Genomic DNA, 17,846 nt, shown 5'->3' with positions numbered 1-17,846 from the left:
GTCTAAAACTAGCGAATTAGTCGTGTCAGCTGTGGACGCATGCGCACCTCCGCACCACTACGAAGATAGCGCATGACGCCTCTCAAGCCAACACGAAGGGGGAGAGCGGCACTGCGCATGTGCTCTACAGGAACACTAACCTGTTAGACGAGGCATCCCGGCATAACCCAAAAATCAAACAGGTAACAAACACAGAAACCGGTATGACCATACATGGTCTCTGTCTGGCGTAAACCGGCACTTAACGGGGAATAGGGTTTTGTATGTAAACACTACCGTGGCTCATTTCCCATTATCGACGGAGCCGCGGGCCAGGGATGACACAGACAGAGTATCTCATGCAATTTGTGAGTACGGCATAACCGATCCACATGAGAGAGGTTTCCTTAACAACAAATTTTCCAAGTAAGTCATTGAAAGACCATGAAGATCTTGACTTTCTCCGATGTGTCTTTTTATTTTTTACCATTTAGTTTGCTATCTAGCACAAAACCCCTCCTGTTTTACAGGCTCATGGTGCAAACAATTTGTTTGGCAGCAAGTGTGCTCTATTTTCCTTCTAGTGAACATACAACTATGGTTACAATCTCCTAACCCTATGGATATTTCAATAGAGCGTGTGCTTTATGTTATGTGTGTGTCTGTCTTATGTATGTCTATTTTTCCTTTTCAGGGCACTTCACTGAACTAGTATGACAAAATGTTTCTAGCTAATGATGCCCCCACTATTTTTCAGGTCACTGAACCAGCATTTGAATATTCAATCAATATAATACCATTTGTTTGTGTGTTCTTCTTGTTCCCTTTTTTTCAACAGTAGGCACATAATAGCCTCAGAAAGCTGAATTAAACTGATTTTGTTTAATTATTGTTGTCTTTTCGACATTTAGTTGTGAGTAAGGTGGGGATTGTGCACCCCTGTCCTGAAGAAGATGCTTTGCATCGAAACATGTTGACGCACCAATGAGGTGTTGTACTTTAATATATACATACACCTCGACACAAACCTTTAAACAGGGCCAGCACGGAAGCATATTAAAATGTATTACACTTCACGCGCCAGGCTCTTTTTGAATATTCTCACTATTTTCACCCCAAACCCACCACTCACTGAATAACATAACCCCTTCACTCACCACACATAGTCATCTCATTAAATCCTCCCACATAGTTCATCGGTTAGTAGCACGCCGCACCCCGTAGTGGGGTACGAAGACCCCGATGATGAAACATGATACCAAGGGTCCTTTTTATGTGTGAGGGGCATCAAAAGAACACTGAGTGCTCTCTACCACGGTGGAGCTTACTCTAGAAACACCAAGGTGTGGACTCTTTCTGTTTATGAAATTAAGTTCGGGGAGACCGAATCCACCCCATTTAATCTCTCCTCTTCCACCTTTGTTGTATTTATAGTTTATTTTGTTGTCATCTCTGCTGTTCCAATGTGTGCTGTGTTATGCGGCACACATGGAACCAGCAAGACACTATTGATTGGTCTTGTGCATGAAGGTGCACCTTAATTCACATGAACAATTTTTATATCAATTACACATTGTAACTTCAATATGTGCTGCATTAAGCGGCACTCATAGCAGTGACAAAACGTAATTTCAAAATTGTTTATGTGCAGGAAGTGGCACCCTCCACAACATGATCAATCTTCACATCAATGCATACACCCTTGCATCATGGCGCAAGTGTGCGTGCAGAAGCGGTCGCTCCCCTCACTCCTCCTGGGTATCATAGCGCTATTTCCACGCTGCCTGTGCTTTGTGCTTTTCATCTTGCTTAATTTCATAGCGTCGCATTGTGCTTTATCGTGCTCTAGCCATAGCGCTGCTCTGTGCTTTGTCTTTGTGCTCAAAATCGTAGCGCTGCATTTGGGCTTTATTCGTGATCGGATCATAGCGCTACTCTGAGATCCTTCATAGCGCTTAATATTCATCACTGTTGCTGGTAACTTGATTGTTATTTATAGCGCTCCACTGCTCGCCCCAACCTCGCCCTGCTCATATTTGTTTATTGTTGCTGCCATTTTGTTGTTTGTGCAGTCCCAGCCCGTCCCTCCAATCACGCTCCCGCCTCCCAGCTGACCCTCCCTCGCCCCTCCCCCTCCACTAGCTACATATGTCAGAACAGATGACGCGCAGCGTTCACGCGCAGCGGATGCGCGCCAAAGGTGCGCCAAAGGTAAGCCCGTCTACGCCCGTCCGCGCCTGGACCGCGCCCAGTGCCAGACCCCCAGGCCCCCGCCGTACCCAGCCCACTAGATTCACATATGATGCCGCAACTCTCCTTGCCCTCAACCCCGGACGCACACCACAATGCTGCAAAGCCACCCCAGGACGTACCAACGGCCCATTCGCCTGTCACACCTGCAAGTTCTCCTGCTTCAGGACCCTCACCAAATCCACTTCCTCCAAACACAGCTCCGACTCTAACCACCTGAAGTGCTTCCTGCTGAACACCCGCTCGGTCCACAGACACGCCACTGAACTCTGGGACCTACTCGACACTGCGTTACCGGACATCGCCTTCCTTACAGAAACATGGATGAACACATCATCAGCACCCGACATCGCTGTAGCCATACCGGACGCTTACAAGATCATCCGAAAAGATCGCACCAACCAATCAGGAGGAGGCATCGCCATCATCCACAGGAACTCCATCAAAATCACGACCAGCTTCCACGATAATCTTGCAACCGCCGAACATCTCCACTTCCAGATCCACACCGACCCTAGGACCACACTTAGAAGCACCCTCATCTACAGGCCTCCAGGAACCCGCACTCAATTCAGCGATGACATCACTGACTTCATTAGCCCACATGCCCTCACCTCCGAGAACTACATTCTATTAGGAGACCTCAACTTCCACCTTGAAAACAAACACGACAGCAACACCAACTCCCTTCTGGACAACCTGGCCAATCTCGGACTCAAACAACTTGTCGACACCCCCACCCATGTAGCCGGGCACATGCTCGACCCTATCTTCACCTCCAGCAAGCACATTTCCTTCGACCGTACCACAGCTCTCCATTGGACGGACCATAGCTGTGTTCACTTCAGCTACAAAACCACCTTGACCCACAACCGCCCACAACCTATTCCTCGGAGAAACTGGAACAAAATCACCTCCGACCAACTCCTCACATCACTCAACTAAAACCCTCCCACCCTTTCATTGGACCCAAACCAAGCGGCCACCAAACTCAAGCAATGGATCACCCACAGCGCTGACGAATTAGCACCCCTGAAAAAGCACCAGATCAATTCAGGCAGCAAAAAGGCTCCCTGGTTCAATGATGACCTTAAAAAATCCAAGAAGCTATGCCGCACCCTAGAGAAAACATGGAGAAAAAACCCAACCACCGACAACACGGCCACCCTCAAGGCAGCCACCCGCAAACACCGCCAACTGATTAGATCCACCAAGAAATCAGCATTCAAGGATCGTCTCGACAACAACGCCCACAACAGCAAGGAACTTTTCAACATCGTCAAAGAATTCACCAACCCCGCCGCAGCATCTAACAACATCACTCTCTCCCAAGACCTCTGCGATGCGTTATCCTCCTTCTAAAACAAAATTGCCGACATTCACAACAGCTTCGTGAACACTCCCTGCGAACAACCCTCCCCACCCCCCTCAGATCCCACACCGCCAACTAACAACCTCAGCGCCTGGAACCCAATCACCACCGAAGACACCATCCGCCTAATGAACTCAATCCACTCTGGCTCGCCAACCGACCCCTGCCCCCACCACATCTTCAACAAAGCTGACTCCATCATCACACCCCATCGCCGTGATGTCATCAACTGCTCGTTCAACTCTGCCACCTTCCCAGAAAGCTGGAAACACGCCGAACTCAGCGCCCTTTTGAAGAAACCCACAGCAGACCCCTCTGAACTTAAAAAAAACGGCCCATATCCCTCCTCCCCTTCCCCGCCAAAGTCATTGAGAAAGCCGTCAACAGCCAGCTCGCCGCCTTCCTTGAATCCAACAACTCACTCGATCCCTCTCAGTCCGAATTTCGAGCCAAACACAGCACCGAAACTGCCCTCATTGCAGCGACAGACGACATCCAAACACTACTGGATAACGGAGAAACAGTGGACCTCATTCTACTCGACCTCTCCGCCGCTTTCGACACAATCTGCCACAGCACCCTTATACAACGACTCAGCAACATCGGCATACAAGGAAAAGCCTTGGACTGGATCATCTCATTCCTCGCTGGGAGAACTCAAAGAGTCTGGCTTCCCCCATTTAACTCAGAGGCCACTGAAGTCATCTGTGGAGTACCACAAGGATCATCACTCAGTCCCACCCTCTTCAACATTTACATGAGTCCACTCGCCTCCATCGCGCGTCAACACAACCTTAACATCATCTCTTATGCCGACGACACCCAGTTGATCCTTTCCCTCACCAAAGACCCTAACACCGCCAAAACCAATCTTCACGAAGGCATGAAAGAAGTAGCCGAATGGATGAAACACAGCCGTCTAAAACTCAACTCAGACGAAACGGAGGTGCTCATCCTAGGATCTTCCCCCTCTGCCTGGGACGACTCTTGGTGGCCTTCCGCTCTGGGCACAGCACCCACACCCACAGACCACGCACGCAACCTGGGCTTCATCCTAGACTCCTCTCACTCGATGTCCAGACAAGTCAACACAGTCTCATCCTCCTGCTTCAACATAATTCGTATTCTCAAAAAGATCTTCCGCGGGATCCCCCTTGAAACAAGAAAGACCGTCACCCACGCACTGGTCACGAGTCGACTGGATTATGGTAACACACTATACGCCAGAATCACAGCAAAATTACAGAAAAAACTCCAACGCATCCAAAACGCATCAGTGAGACTCATATTGGACATCCCTCGCCAAGATCACATCACCGGACACCTAAAAGACCTCCACTGGCTTCCCGTCAACAAGAGAATTACATTCCGTCTTCTCACCCACGCACACAAGGCCCTCTACAAACTAGGACCCGAATGCCTCAACACTCAACTGTCCTTCTACACACCCACCCACCAACTCAAATCGTCCAATCAAGCCCTCGCCTCTGTCCCGCGCATCTGAAAATCCACCATGGGTGGCAGATCCTTCTCCTTCCTGGCGGCCAAGACCTGGAACTCACTCCCCACTCACCTCCGCCTTACTCAAAACCACATCTCCTTCAGAAAAGAACTTAAAACCTGGCTATTCGACAAAAATTGAACCCCCCTTCCCCAAGCGCCTTGAGACCCTCTGGGTGAGTAGTGCGCTATATAAATCCATGAACTTGAACTTGAACTTGAACACTTTGGCAGAAGCACATGGGCAGAAACAGGTCTGCACCATCCTGTTGAGGATATGGTGCAGACCCATGTTCCTGAATTTGCAAGGAGTTGCGTTAAGCCAAGGGGACTAATGCCACACTCCCCAACTACCTTGTGAAGATGAACCTATGTATTTTTTGTCATGGTATGGCCTGACTCTGCAATTGTCCTGTCAATCTGTCTCCTTGGGTTTATTCCCCTGGTAGTCTGAGCATGTGACAGCACCATCATTTAACTCTGCTAGTCTGAAAATGTTTTAACTACACTCTGTTCATGACATGTTCAATGCCATGCATTATCAGGTCAGTAACACCATCAGGTTGTAATTGGTCCTCTTCGTTGCATAGGTCAGGTCACTTTTGACCTTCAAAATCTTTAGTGAGAGTGTATAGTCCATGATTTCATGCACTTGTGTTTCAAACTTAAATCTAGAACATTGCCATTCATCTTTGGACTTACAAATTGTCATATATCTTATTTTTCAGACATCATGTCACCTGAGGAGGCACAGCATTCCAAATACGGAAGGAGCGATACCTGCACATATGCTGTGTGGCCAAGTGCTTCAGAAGTAATGAGAAATGCAAAAACCACAGTTGATGGACAGAATGCAGAACAATGTCATACATTCACCCCAGTACAGAGATCTGGGCCTAAATCCATCGTTTTTTTGCACTCCATACCCCCCCAGTTCAGACATGGCCATATGCAAGTCAGTCTGACCCTGTGCCTCATGGGAACAGTCCAGCCCGAACTGCCAAGCCATTCCTTCCCTGGACCGGAAACAAGCTTCCGAGGACTGGTTTCTGGCATTCCCGCCGTCTTCAGCCCGGCTTGCTTGAGTCCAGTGGCGTGGAGTGCATGGGACTCACATCTGAGCCTACCCATCCCACTCGGGGTGACAAATGCAAAAACCACAGTTGAGGGACAGACTGCAGAACAATGTCATACATTCACCCCAGTACAGAGATCTGGGCCCAAATCCATCGTTTTTTTGCACTCCACACCACCCCAGTTCTGACATGGATATATGTATAGTTAGTTCATGTTTAAATTAAGCTGTCTTTTTCCCGTCTGATGATGTGCTTTAAGGGGGGAAGGAGGTTTAATGTTTCATATATGTGGTTGAGTTTTTAGTATTAGAGAGGGTAGTTAGTTTAGTGTAACATTTAGTTAGTATCAGTTAGTTTAGATTAGGTTAGCTGTAGTGATTAGTGTTAATTTAAGTTAGGTCATTTTGTAGAGTTCTAATAAAATGTTAGTGTTTTGTGTTTGTGGGTTCACTTATTTTTGAAGTGATTTGATGGAGTGGTGATTTTGAAGTTGGATACAACATATTCAATCATGTGGTGATGAAAAAATCTTTTAGGGAATGGCTATTGTCATGATGCTGTTGGCTTGTGTTCAGGAAACATGCATGAATTTCAGAATGGCATATTTGAGCTATGCCCTTGCATAGGGATAGTCTGCTGAAATAGCATCTTATGAGGAACTGACAGAGTTGTAAGCAAGATTGGGGCACATTTACAACAGACTACAGACGTGTGGCACTCCTCCATTCTGAAAATGCAGGTATGTGTATGTGCTGTATTCACAACAATACTGCACACCTCTGCATTTCGCCTCAGCCTGGCGCAGAGCCCAGCTTCCAAGGACCAATGCTGGCACCCTTGCTACATAGTGCAAGGGTGTCTGCATTGTTGAAAATGAATGTTTCTGCACACACAAAATAAATGTCAATTTGCTGTTCCTATGTGTCCTGCACAAGGCAGCACACATGCAAACATCGATAAACAAGGAGAAATAATTCATTTTTCCTTGTTGTACCAGCGTAAGACCAGGTTTCCTCTGGTCTTAATTTTGGCACTCCCTCCTATTCATGCTACCCTTAATAAGGGGCAGCAACAAAATCTATGGTAGTTCCGCAAAATTAATTGCTCTCCCCTTTCACGCTAAGCATAGCATGAAAGGGTGCCTTATTTGGCTTAATGCTGCCTTGTAAATGGGAAAAAGACCCATTTGCCACCACAGCATCACTGAAAGTGACATTGTTGTGCCGATTGAGGCTTGTAAATATGCACCATTATGCTTCATCATCTTTGTGAATGGCGAGGGCTCTATCTTGAGATGTGACATGGCATGACATCCATCACTACAACCACTGTCCACACCATTGACTATGAGTCGATATGCCAAGTAGCAATGCTAGGTGAAGACACTTCTTTTGGAGTGACACTGACTTTAATATTGATAACCTGTAATCTCACTGTCTCTCAGGGACACAACCTCAACATGACCCTTTTTCAAATGGCCCTCTGGTTAATTTTTGATGCATACACTGAACATGCATTTTCTGACACGTCTACAATTGAAGGGTCATAGGCAACACACATCTTTGAGACTTTAGTTATTTTATTTACATGTGCATTCACAAAGGTAGCAGGCTGGCCCAGTTAATCGGAAAAAAACAACACATTTTCTTACATGCCCAGTGGAGGGCCAGACCTCGTCCTGTGGGGGGGGGGGGGGGGGGAGGGGGGGGCATGTTTTGAGTCAGCAGGCTCATTGGCGATCAATGGCCACATTAGCAGTCCATTAACAGTCCAAGGTGATTGGAGCAGAGTCAATCTGAGGCCAGTGGAAGATGATGTTCCGAGGCATGATAGCACAGGACCAAGGCAAAGCTGTCCAATTGACACAGATGAAGGCTAGTGCTGAGCTTTCCTTCTGAATGTTGTTTCATCCACATCTTCCTCCTCTAATGTGTCATGTGCCTCCTGTGAGGGTGGCGGTGGATTTGCAGAACAACTGAGAGGCAATGACACATCAGGGGGTAAGAGGTGGATGTTGAAGGTGCAACAGTATTTATCAGTGCCAAATGATGAGGCATGACTGCAGTGATGAGAAGCTGCAGGGCTTGCAAGACTTCAGCAACCTCTCTGTGGTAGGCAGCCATGGCAGCCTTGTGGTAATCCTGTTTCCACTCCATGTTCTCCATGATCTTTTGCATTTGACTCTCCTCCTCGGTGATATCACTGGAGGCACTTTGACTGGACAGTTGTTCTTGTCTCTGAGTAAGAACTCCAGCAATGTCAGCCATGGCATGCTGAAGAGCATGGAGCGGACTATGGGTGCCTCTAATGGACTCTAGGTGGTCCCAAATGGGATGAAGGCACCCACGGATCTCATATAGTATAGCCACCAGGCTGTCCAACCCCACCCGACATGACCAGCCATCGTACGCTAGACTTCTTCCGGACAGTGTTGGAACCTTAACAGTGGGTCCTCAAAGTCCTGGAAGACAGCGGTGGTAGTAAGTGTGCTTCTGTGTGTTTTGTGCTGCTGGTGTAGCTGCCATGATGCGGCTGGAGGTCACTGCTTCCGGAGATGGGCTGCCTATGGAGTTGAGCAGCTCTTGAAGGGTTTCCTGGTCAATGATTGATATGTCTTCTTCCTCTTCCTCAATGAAGAGTGGGACAGGCTGCTGAACAGGATGTGATGTTTCTTCTTCTGCAATGTAAAGGGCATATAATGTTGTAGGTGTTTGTCTAGTTTGGTCAGGCATTTTAATTGTTGACAAGCAGATCGCATGACAATATCCTTTCTCAGATTTACATTGTACACCTATTACACGCAGTTTTGAAAGACATTGTACTACATCACTGATGTGACATTTGGGTTGATCATGGTTTTTGTCAGTTTCCCTGCATGCCAACTGTGAGGGACATGTTTCAACACCCATGCTGCACCTGTTTCATCCTCTGTTCAAAGGTGTCAGTGGTGCTTCTTGTTTCACATTGTTAACAATGCAGAATTGGTCATATTTATGTGTTTTTTTAACCTCATTGTGGATGATCACCCCTACTCAGTCAAGTTTACGGATTGGTTTTATTCATTTGGGAACACATTTACAAGTGAACTATTGGAGTGAGGCCACTTCATACACACAGGGATTATTATTATTATTAATTAAATTTATAACGCGCACAGCTACCCTAAACAGGGTTTCCCGGCCCAGGCATGTCTACTACTGCAGACTGAATAAACGGAGAGCTAGTCACTAAGAGAAAAACCAGGTCTTAAGATCTCGCCGAAACTTAAGATAGAAAGATTCCTGTTTCATGGAACAGGGAAGAGAATTCCATAATCTGGGGCCGAGAAATGCAAATGAGCGGCCACCCATTCTGGATAGTCTACAATTAGGTGGAACAAAATTGCCTTTGGTGGCTGAACATAAAGACCGGGAAGGGACATATGGATGGACAAGCTCCTGAAGATAAGATTGAGCTGTCCCTTGTTTGATTTTAAAAACAAGGCACAGGGTCTTGAATTTAATGGGACTATCATTGCTGAGCCAGTGTAAGTCCGGAAGGAAGAGAGAGCTGGATAATCTCTTTGAGATATGACATAGAAGGCGGGCTGCAGAATTCTGGACCACCTGGAGTTTCTTCAACACCTCCTGACTTCCACCCAAATACAGAACATTACCGTAGTCCAGGCGAGAGGTGACAAGTGCCTGGACTACCGTTCTTTTAGTGGAGTCTGGAAGCATCCAGATGATCTTCCGCAACCATCTTAGAATGGTAAAGCAGGTGGCGGCAACGCTAACCGCCTGTTGCCGCATTTAGAGGTTATTATCAATAATAAACCCAAGATTACACACTTGGGTGACAGGTTGAGGAAGAATGCCCATTTCCAATGGCCAGTGTTGGGGACCCCAAAGATGCTTGTGTTTGCCTAAAATAACAACCTCGGTCTTTTATCCCTTTAATTTCAACAGGTTAGCACACATCCACTTCGACACCCGCCGTAATAATTTGTGTGTCATCGGCGTACGAGTAAAGGGATAAACCCCCATCCTCTACAATAGACGCCAGGGGTCTCACATAGATGTTAAAGAGCACAGGGCTCCGAGTGGACCCCTGGGGAACTCCGTACGAGATGACCTGATAGTAGATGAAGATTTGGAAGAGAAAACCTGGAATGTACTGTCACTGAGAAAGGAGGACCGCCGAGTTAAAGCAGGCCCTTCGACTCCTGCCGACCGGAGAGACTTTAAAAGGATTGTATGCGACACTGTATCGAATGCGGCGCTCAAGTCTAATAAAATGAGCGCCGTCATCTCCCCTCTATCCAGGCAGGAGCGCAATTTCTCAGTGACCCCCAACAAAGTGGTTTCTGTCGAAAAATGAGTTCTAAATCCTGATTGGGACGGGTGTAAAAAGCCCGAACTTTCGACGTGAGCTGAGAGCTGACAGTTAACGTGTTTTTCCAGGTTTTTAGAATGGATCGGCAACAGGGAAATTGGGCGAAAGTTCGACATAATCGTAGGATCAGCTCCGGGCTTTTTTAACAAAGGAACAACCATTGCGCGCTTCCAGTCTAGGGGAACGCATGATTGTCATAAAAATGTGTTTAGGAGTGCTTTGAGAACTCCAAGGGCCTCTAGGGAAAGCTTTTGCAGGATGTTAACAGGGAGAGGGTCTAGAGGAGAGCCAGAGTTTACACTGGCTAGGCAATCAAATAAAGATCTATCATAGAAGGGAGACCATGTGGAAATCTTGACTGCTGAAGAATGATAGCTCCCCCAGGTCATGTCAGACATGGGACTCACTATATTCGCAGGATTGGGGGTCTTTAATGAGCTATATATCGTCTCGACCTTAGTGACAAAATAATTTGCAATATCATTGCATTGGATATCATTCAGGGCAGGTGGCAACGGAGCAGTGTTCGATCCTGCCAGCTTCTTGACCATGGAGAATAAAGCCCGTGGGCGGTTCACTGTGTTGGTAATATTATTCGAGGCAAAGGAAGTTTTTGCCACCTTACAGGCCAGATGGTACATGTTTAAGGCGGCCTTGTAATCAGACTTGCTGCTAGGGGTGTAGGTCTTGCGCCATCTTCTTTCCAAGGGCTTGCACTTGGATTTCATGGCCTTTAGCTCATTGTTGAACCATGGGGCACGAGGGTGGTGAGTAAAACTTTGTTTTGATACCAAGGGCAGGCAGGTATCAAAGGACTTGGCTAACCAGTTGGATACCGCAGGATTTAGGGAACAACAAGATAAACTGATGTCCGGAGGGTTCACCATTAAAAGATTGTTACGGGAATCTAAGTCTAGTTTCTTCCAGGGCCTCCTACTGACTAAGACATCTCTGCGGGCAGGCGTAAAAACCCCCGGGGTGACTAACTTGAATTGGAGGGCATAGTGGTCAGGCCACCCTAGGGGAAGCGCAGATAAACTGCAGTCCCACGCAAGGTTGGACAGAATAGGATCCAACAGATGACCCGCCTGATGAGTGGGCCCCTGATTATGTAACAGCAAATTGAGAGCTTCAAGATCAGCTAGAAGAGTTGAGCTCCCAATGTCCAGGGGGTCCTCTAAGTGAAAATGAAGGTCCCCGAGAATGGTGAAATTGGCAGCCTTCATAACGAACGGGCCACTAAGACAGGGAATGTAGTCAACCAGTTCTTAGGATTCCCCGGGGGACAGTAAATAAGCAAGCCAGATTGGGTCATTTGGGGGGAAACTGCAAGTTTGAACAGGGCGGCTTCACATTCTGGGAAAAGTTGGGTTTCAAGTTTACAGGAGTAGATATCTATAAAAATTACAGCAATCCCGCCACCTCTCTTGATTCCTCGGTCAGTTCTAGAAATGACATAGCCAGGAGGAAGGGCGCTAGCAATATCTGGGCCTGAGCTGGCATAAAGCCAGGTTTCAGTCAGGAACACAGCATCAGGCGTCTCTGAAGTAAAAAAAATCAAAAATATGTGCTTTGTTCTTCGGAAGGGAGCGACAGTTAATACTCCAGAAATGTGGATGCTTGCCTGCCTTTGGAGAATAAATTTTGTGTGTGGTGATATCCCTGCCTCTAAATGCGGTGATAACCGGTTTAATGTGTTTAAATCCCAACATAAAACCACAGCTAGAACAGGCAATATCAATGAGCAAGGCGGCAAGAGTGTCGCCCTGTCTAGCAAGCCCCTGTGAGTCTGGAATGGGGCGGAGCGCGGGATTAGAGCACCGCCGTCTTAGGAGTACAATACACTAGCACTCAATACATGTAAACGGAACCAGCATGTAACAACGTAAAGAGGAAAACAAAGGTTCTCTGATGCCAAATTGAATTTTAAAATGCGGGTAAGAGGAAAGGTGTGCAAAATAGATTTTTTAAATACGATAATAGAAGAGAGAGCAAAATTTTAAAACCACAGTTTCTCAGCACATAGCGAGCCAGTTACTCACGGCTGCACGCTTGCATCGGGTCGCTTTTTGAAGTGGCAATATCAACGAGCAAGGCGGCAACAGTGTCGCACTGTCTAGCTAGCCCTCAGTGAGTCTGGAATGGGAAGGAGCGCGGGATTAGAGCACCGCCATTTTAGGAGTACAATACACTAGCACTCAATAAACGGAACCAGCATGTAACAACGTAAAGAGGAGAACAAAGGGATGCTACATATTTCCCAGATTGTAAAGCAGCCCTGCGTTATATCCTGCACTGGCACAACATTTAGCAGCCTTGCACTAACGCAGATACACTTGCATTGCACCATAGTTCAATGGTGTCTGCATTGGGGAAAGATTGTTAATGTGCAGGAAGACCCCCCTACCTGCACCTAAACAAACTTGAAAACCCATTTACTAACGTATATTCATGCTCTTTAATGCAGCTTACAAAGAGGTTGAAAAACGGCATTCTTTAAAATGATTGTTTATGTGCAGGAAGGAGGACCTGCCTGTACATAAGCAATCATTGGCCTTTTGCTGTTTTCATGTGTGCTGCACAACGCAGTACACATGGAAACAGCTAAAACAAGGAGAAATTAAACATTTTTCCTTGTTGCACCAGGGTAAGACCTGTTTTCCCTGATCTTAATTCTGGCACAGCCTCCTATTTATGCTGCCCTTGTAAGTAGGTGACAGTTTCAGAATCAATGGGTGTTGCAGTGGAACGCCTCCTGCAAAACCCATTGCCCCCCCAGCAAGTATAGCATGAAAGTGTGCCTTATTTACCAGGTAGCGTTAAACCACATTAAGTGGCTTAATGCTGCCTTGTAAATGATGCAAAGTCCCTATTGCCACGGGAACTTTGTAAAAAGTGTTGTTCCCTTGACAATAGGGGCTTGTAAATATGCCCGGGGGTTTTGAGTAACAGATTAAATGACACCCCACCTTGGTGCTGGCACTGCTACCTAATTGTTAGGATGTCTTTTAAAGCGCTGAGCTGCCTCAGCAAAGGGGCGTCCCGGCGCTGATAGCAATAAAGGCAGCTGACAGCAAAGGTAACCTATTGTGACGAAAGAAAAAAAAATGGGCTGTTACAAGCCACAGAGGCAGACAGAAAGAGCGTAGACTGCAAAAAAGTGCCTAAAGTGAAGGAAAAATATGTGTCTTCAGTGCTTTACGAAATTCCAGAAAATGTTCCATACTCCAGACATGTACAGGGAGGGCATTCCAAAGTTTAGATGCCAGTGAGCAAAAGGAGCGCCCCCCCGGCGCAAGTCCTCCTGACCCGGGGGACCACCATCAAGTGTTGGCCCACTGAACGAAGATGGCGAGTGTGAGTGTAGGAGGAAAGCAGGCCCACTAGAATGCCAGAGGAAGAGGAATTCAGGATCCTAACAGCAAAGCAGAGGGACTTGAACTCCACCCATCTTGCCAACGGTAGCCAATGTAGCTGGCGAATGGCACTGAAAGTGGAGCAGAATCTAGGCATGCCGAGAAGAGCTCTGGCGGCATTTTGGACTCTTTGCAGTCTCAAAATCTCCGTCTTGTTGGCCCCCAAGCAAAGCAAGCTGCCATAATCCAGACTCGACAGCACAGATGCCTGGAGGATCATCTGTTGGACAGAAGGGTCAAAAAAGTCCAACAAAGGTTTGAGCCCACGAAGAATACCAAAGCAGGTTAATGCCACCTTCTTAGTTTGGGTTTGGAAACTAAGAGCGGAATCGACTCAAACACCAAGATTTTTTACCACCTGTTTGGTGGCGGGTGCACAGCCCAAGGTGGCGGTCCACCACTGTTTGCTCCATATCTCAAGATCTTTCCCTACCAGCAAGACCTCAGATTTGACAGTTGGCAGTCATCCACCCTGCCACGTCAGCAAGACCGCTCTGAAACTTAACAGCATCTTTCCGACAGTCATCAGAGAGGGCGACTACCAATTGTGTAATATCAGCATGTGATACAATCGTCAGCCCTCTGCTCTTGGCTACCACAGCTAGAGGTTGAACATACAAGTTGAACAGTGTTGGACTTAACGCTGAGCCCTGCGGCACTCCCTGTTTGATGGCATGGACCCTGGAGATAAAAGAGGGGGCCAACACCTGGAAGGACCTATCCGAAAGGAAGGAGATGAACCAATCCAGAACGAGGCCCACGATGCCAGGCTCCTTCAACCTCCATATCAAGATCTGGTGAGAGACCGTACCAAATGCGGCATTGAGATCCAATAGGATCAGTGCCGATGTGCGTCCCTCACCCAGTGCTGCCCTGAGATGTTCAGTCACAGCTAGGAGGGCAGACTCAGTGCTAAAGCCCGGTCAGAAGAGGAGTTAAGTATATTACTCTCCTCCAGAAAGCCTGACACAATGGAATTAATATAGGCTTCGGAGATCTTAGAGGCCCAAGGCAGCAGGTAGATAGTGTGAAAGTTTTCCGGTTTAGCTGGATCAAGGGTAGGTTTCTTTAATAAAGGCATTACCCTAGCCTGCTTCTATATCCTGGGAACTGTAGCCATAGACAAGGACATGTTAATAACCTGGCCCAAAGGTGCAGGAAGCACAGGTAGCAGTCTCATAAGATGGTCAGGCTTCATGGGGTCAGCAGGGGAGCCAGATTTAACCTTTCTGCATAGTACATGTAGTGCATCCTCAGTAATTGGCGTGAAGGCGGCCAGAATATTGGCAGAGGGTGTGGACCCCCAAGGTCAAGGCCCATAACAACCTAAGGGAAGTTCTTGTAGATGTTATCCACCTTATTTATAAAGAAGGTGGTGATATCCTCACATTATTCGTCTGACTTGATGGAGGATGTAACTGGTGCCCCAGCACTTTTGAGATTTTTAAGAATGGAAAAATTGCTGTTTCTGATCTCATCAGCAAAATATGCTGCTTGTGCTTTCTGAACAGCCCTATGATATGTCTTAATGGCTAACTGATAGCATCCCTTCAAGATAGAATTGAAGTCTTGCCTCCATGCCCGCTGCATCCGCTTACAAGCTTTACACATATTGGCAAGATAGTCATCGTACCATAGATTGGATTTAGAACTACAACATTTAGATTGTTTGTCAGGAATACATTTTTCCAGAGGGTGCAGTAGCCAATCCGATAGTGCTTCACTGGCAGCATCTGGATCTTCTGGCCAGCTAGGCACACTCGAGGAGAGGATGGTACTAGAATTATCAAAGTTTAGTTTATGCCAGGGGCGTCGGAGCAAGTGTTTCTGGGGCAACTTTCGAAAGGGTGTAACCCCAGAAAGCATCATGGGGATCAAATAATGCTCAGAGCAGCATAATGGAATGGGGTTAAAGACAGAGAGACATGAAAGGTTGGAGAAAACTGGATCAAGTAGGTGTCCAGCAGAGTGGGTGGGACCTTGGACTAGTTGGAGCAGCTGACAGGGCACTAGACCAGCTGAGAAGATGGCTACTTCTGAGTCGTGGGGGTTGTCAAGATGCAGATTTAAGTCACCAATGACAGCAAAGTTAGCGTACCTCATGACCAGAGAACCAATTATGTCAAACAGCGCAGCCCTGCATTCCTACAAAGGACCTGGGGGACAGTATACAGTATGCCAGACTTGGTATAATTTTTGTTAAAGGAGATCCCAAAATGTCCACACATACATCCCGCTATGGTTTCTTTGACAAGGGTAAAGCAGGATTTAAAAACAACTGCAACACCTCCACCTCTAGCCTATCGATTGAGGGTCGTAATACTATAGTCATAATACTATAGCCCGTTGGAAGCACCAAACCTGGCTCTGCCACAGTATCTACTGGCAGCCATGTCTCGGTCAAAAAAGAACATCAGGGGATTAATCGTGTGGTAAATCATACACATCCAGGTGGTGGTTAACTAACGACCGGCAGTTAAGACTGAACAATTTAATGTCCTGTCCGGAGCCAGAAAGATGAATAGGCAATGAGATGGTCGCCCATGAGTTAAAACCACAGTTCCCACAACAAAATGGGCTCTCAAGAAGGTTGCAGGGGGGAAGGCCACAGGTGTTCCCTGCTACCCTAATGGCTAGGAGTTTGTCAAGAAAATTAGAAAGCTTATTATTGTTAAAATCGGTGGCAGAACTGGCGTCTGTCGGCGTTCAGGCACGGACGGGCGTAGACGGGTTTGCCTTTGCGCACCCGCTGCACGTGTCCGCTGCGCGTCCATGGTCTGTTCATGCCTAAATACTGGCAGTGTGAACAGTGCAGGCCCCTCCGCCCCTGGAAATACGTCACCAGGCAAGTGAATCAAAAAGTAGCCGCTCTCCACAACAAACGGCAGATTGCTGCAGTTGACTGGAGCGGAAGAGAGAGAGAGCCCTGACATTCAGGCAGCACAGGGATAAGCAAAGTGAGTGTCAAAATTAGTTAAAACCACAATTTACACACAGCGTTTTAAAATAAAACCAAAGAATTAACTTAAAAAATAGTGCTGCAGCTCACCACTATATGCTGCTCGCCCGCGGTCTTTTCCTGCCTAAATACCAGCCGTTTGAACAGTGCCGCCCCCTCCACCCCCGAAAATACGTCACCAGGCAAGTGACAGTGATCAAAAAGTAGCCGCCTTCCACAACAAACAGCAGATTGCCGCGGTGGGCCAGATCGTGAGAGAGAGAGCCCCGACAGGAAGGCAGAATGGGGATAAGTAAAGTGAGTGACAGAATCAGTCCAAACCACTATATACATACAGCAACCAAAGAATGTATTTAAAACATACCGCTGATTGTCATTTGGTCACGTGTTCATACTTCCTCATTCCGGCTGAGGTCTTCAGTCGGTCGGCTTCCTCGGAGCTTCCAGACATCGCGCACTACTGTAACTCCTGAAAGAGAAGAGCAGCACAAAAAGCACAAAACTAGGTATTTAACAAACGACTTAAGCTACGGTAAGTCATTTCAAATATTAAACTACAAACTGCGCATTTCTCAAGAACTAACAAGAGTCATAATTATGGAACTTGAGAAGAATCAAGTTCTCGAGCACCACAGTGAACATTTACCAACAACTGACATTAAAAATCAGAGACTTGTGACTTCTTTTACTGTGGTTTAAAACAAAGGATGTGTATTAGACAATTATTGTGAGTTCAGTTTCGAAGAATATAGAAATAATGAAGTGGTTGCTTGCGGCAAATTTTTTTTTAACCAATTTTCTTTTATTTTTATCATAAATTGAAACATTTGTGTGAAAATGGTCACACCGAGCAAACCATCTTCAATCTCATTGACACTCCTACATTTAGAGTAATTGTAGGGGTTCCCTGGTTGGAACTG

This window comes from Lissotriton vulgaris, chromosome 2_1, assembly GCF_964263255.1.
Source record: "Lissotriton vulgaris chromosome 2_1, aLisVul1.2, whole genome shotgun sequence".
Classification (NCBI taxonomy): Eukaryota; Metazoa; Chordata; class Amphibia; order Caudata; family Salamandridae; genus Lissotriton; species Lissotriton vulgaris.
This window is presented reverse-complemented; position numbering follows the sequence as displayed.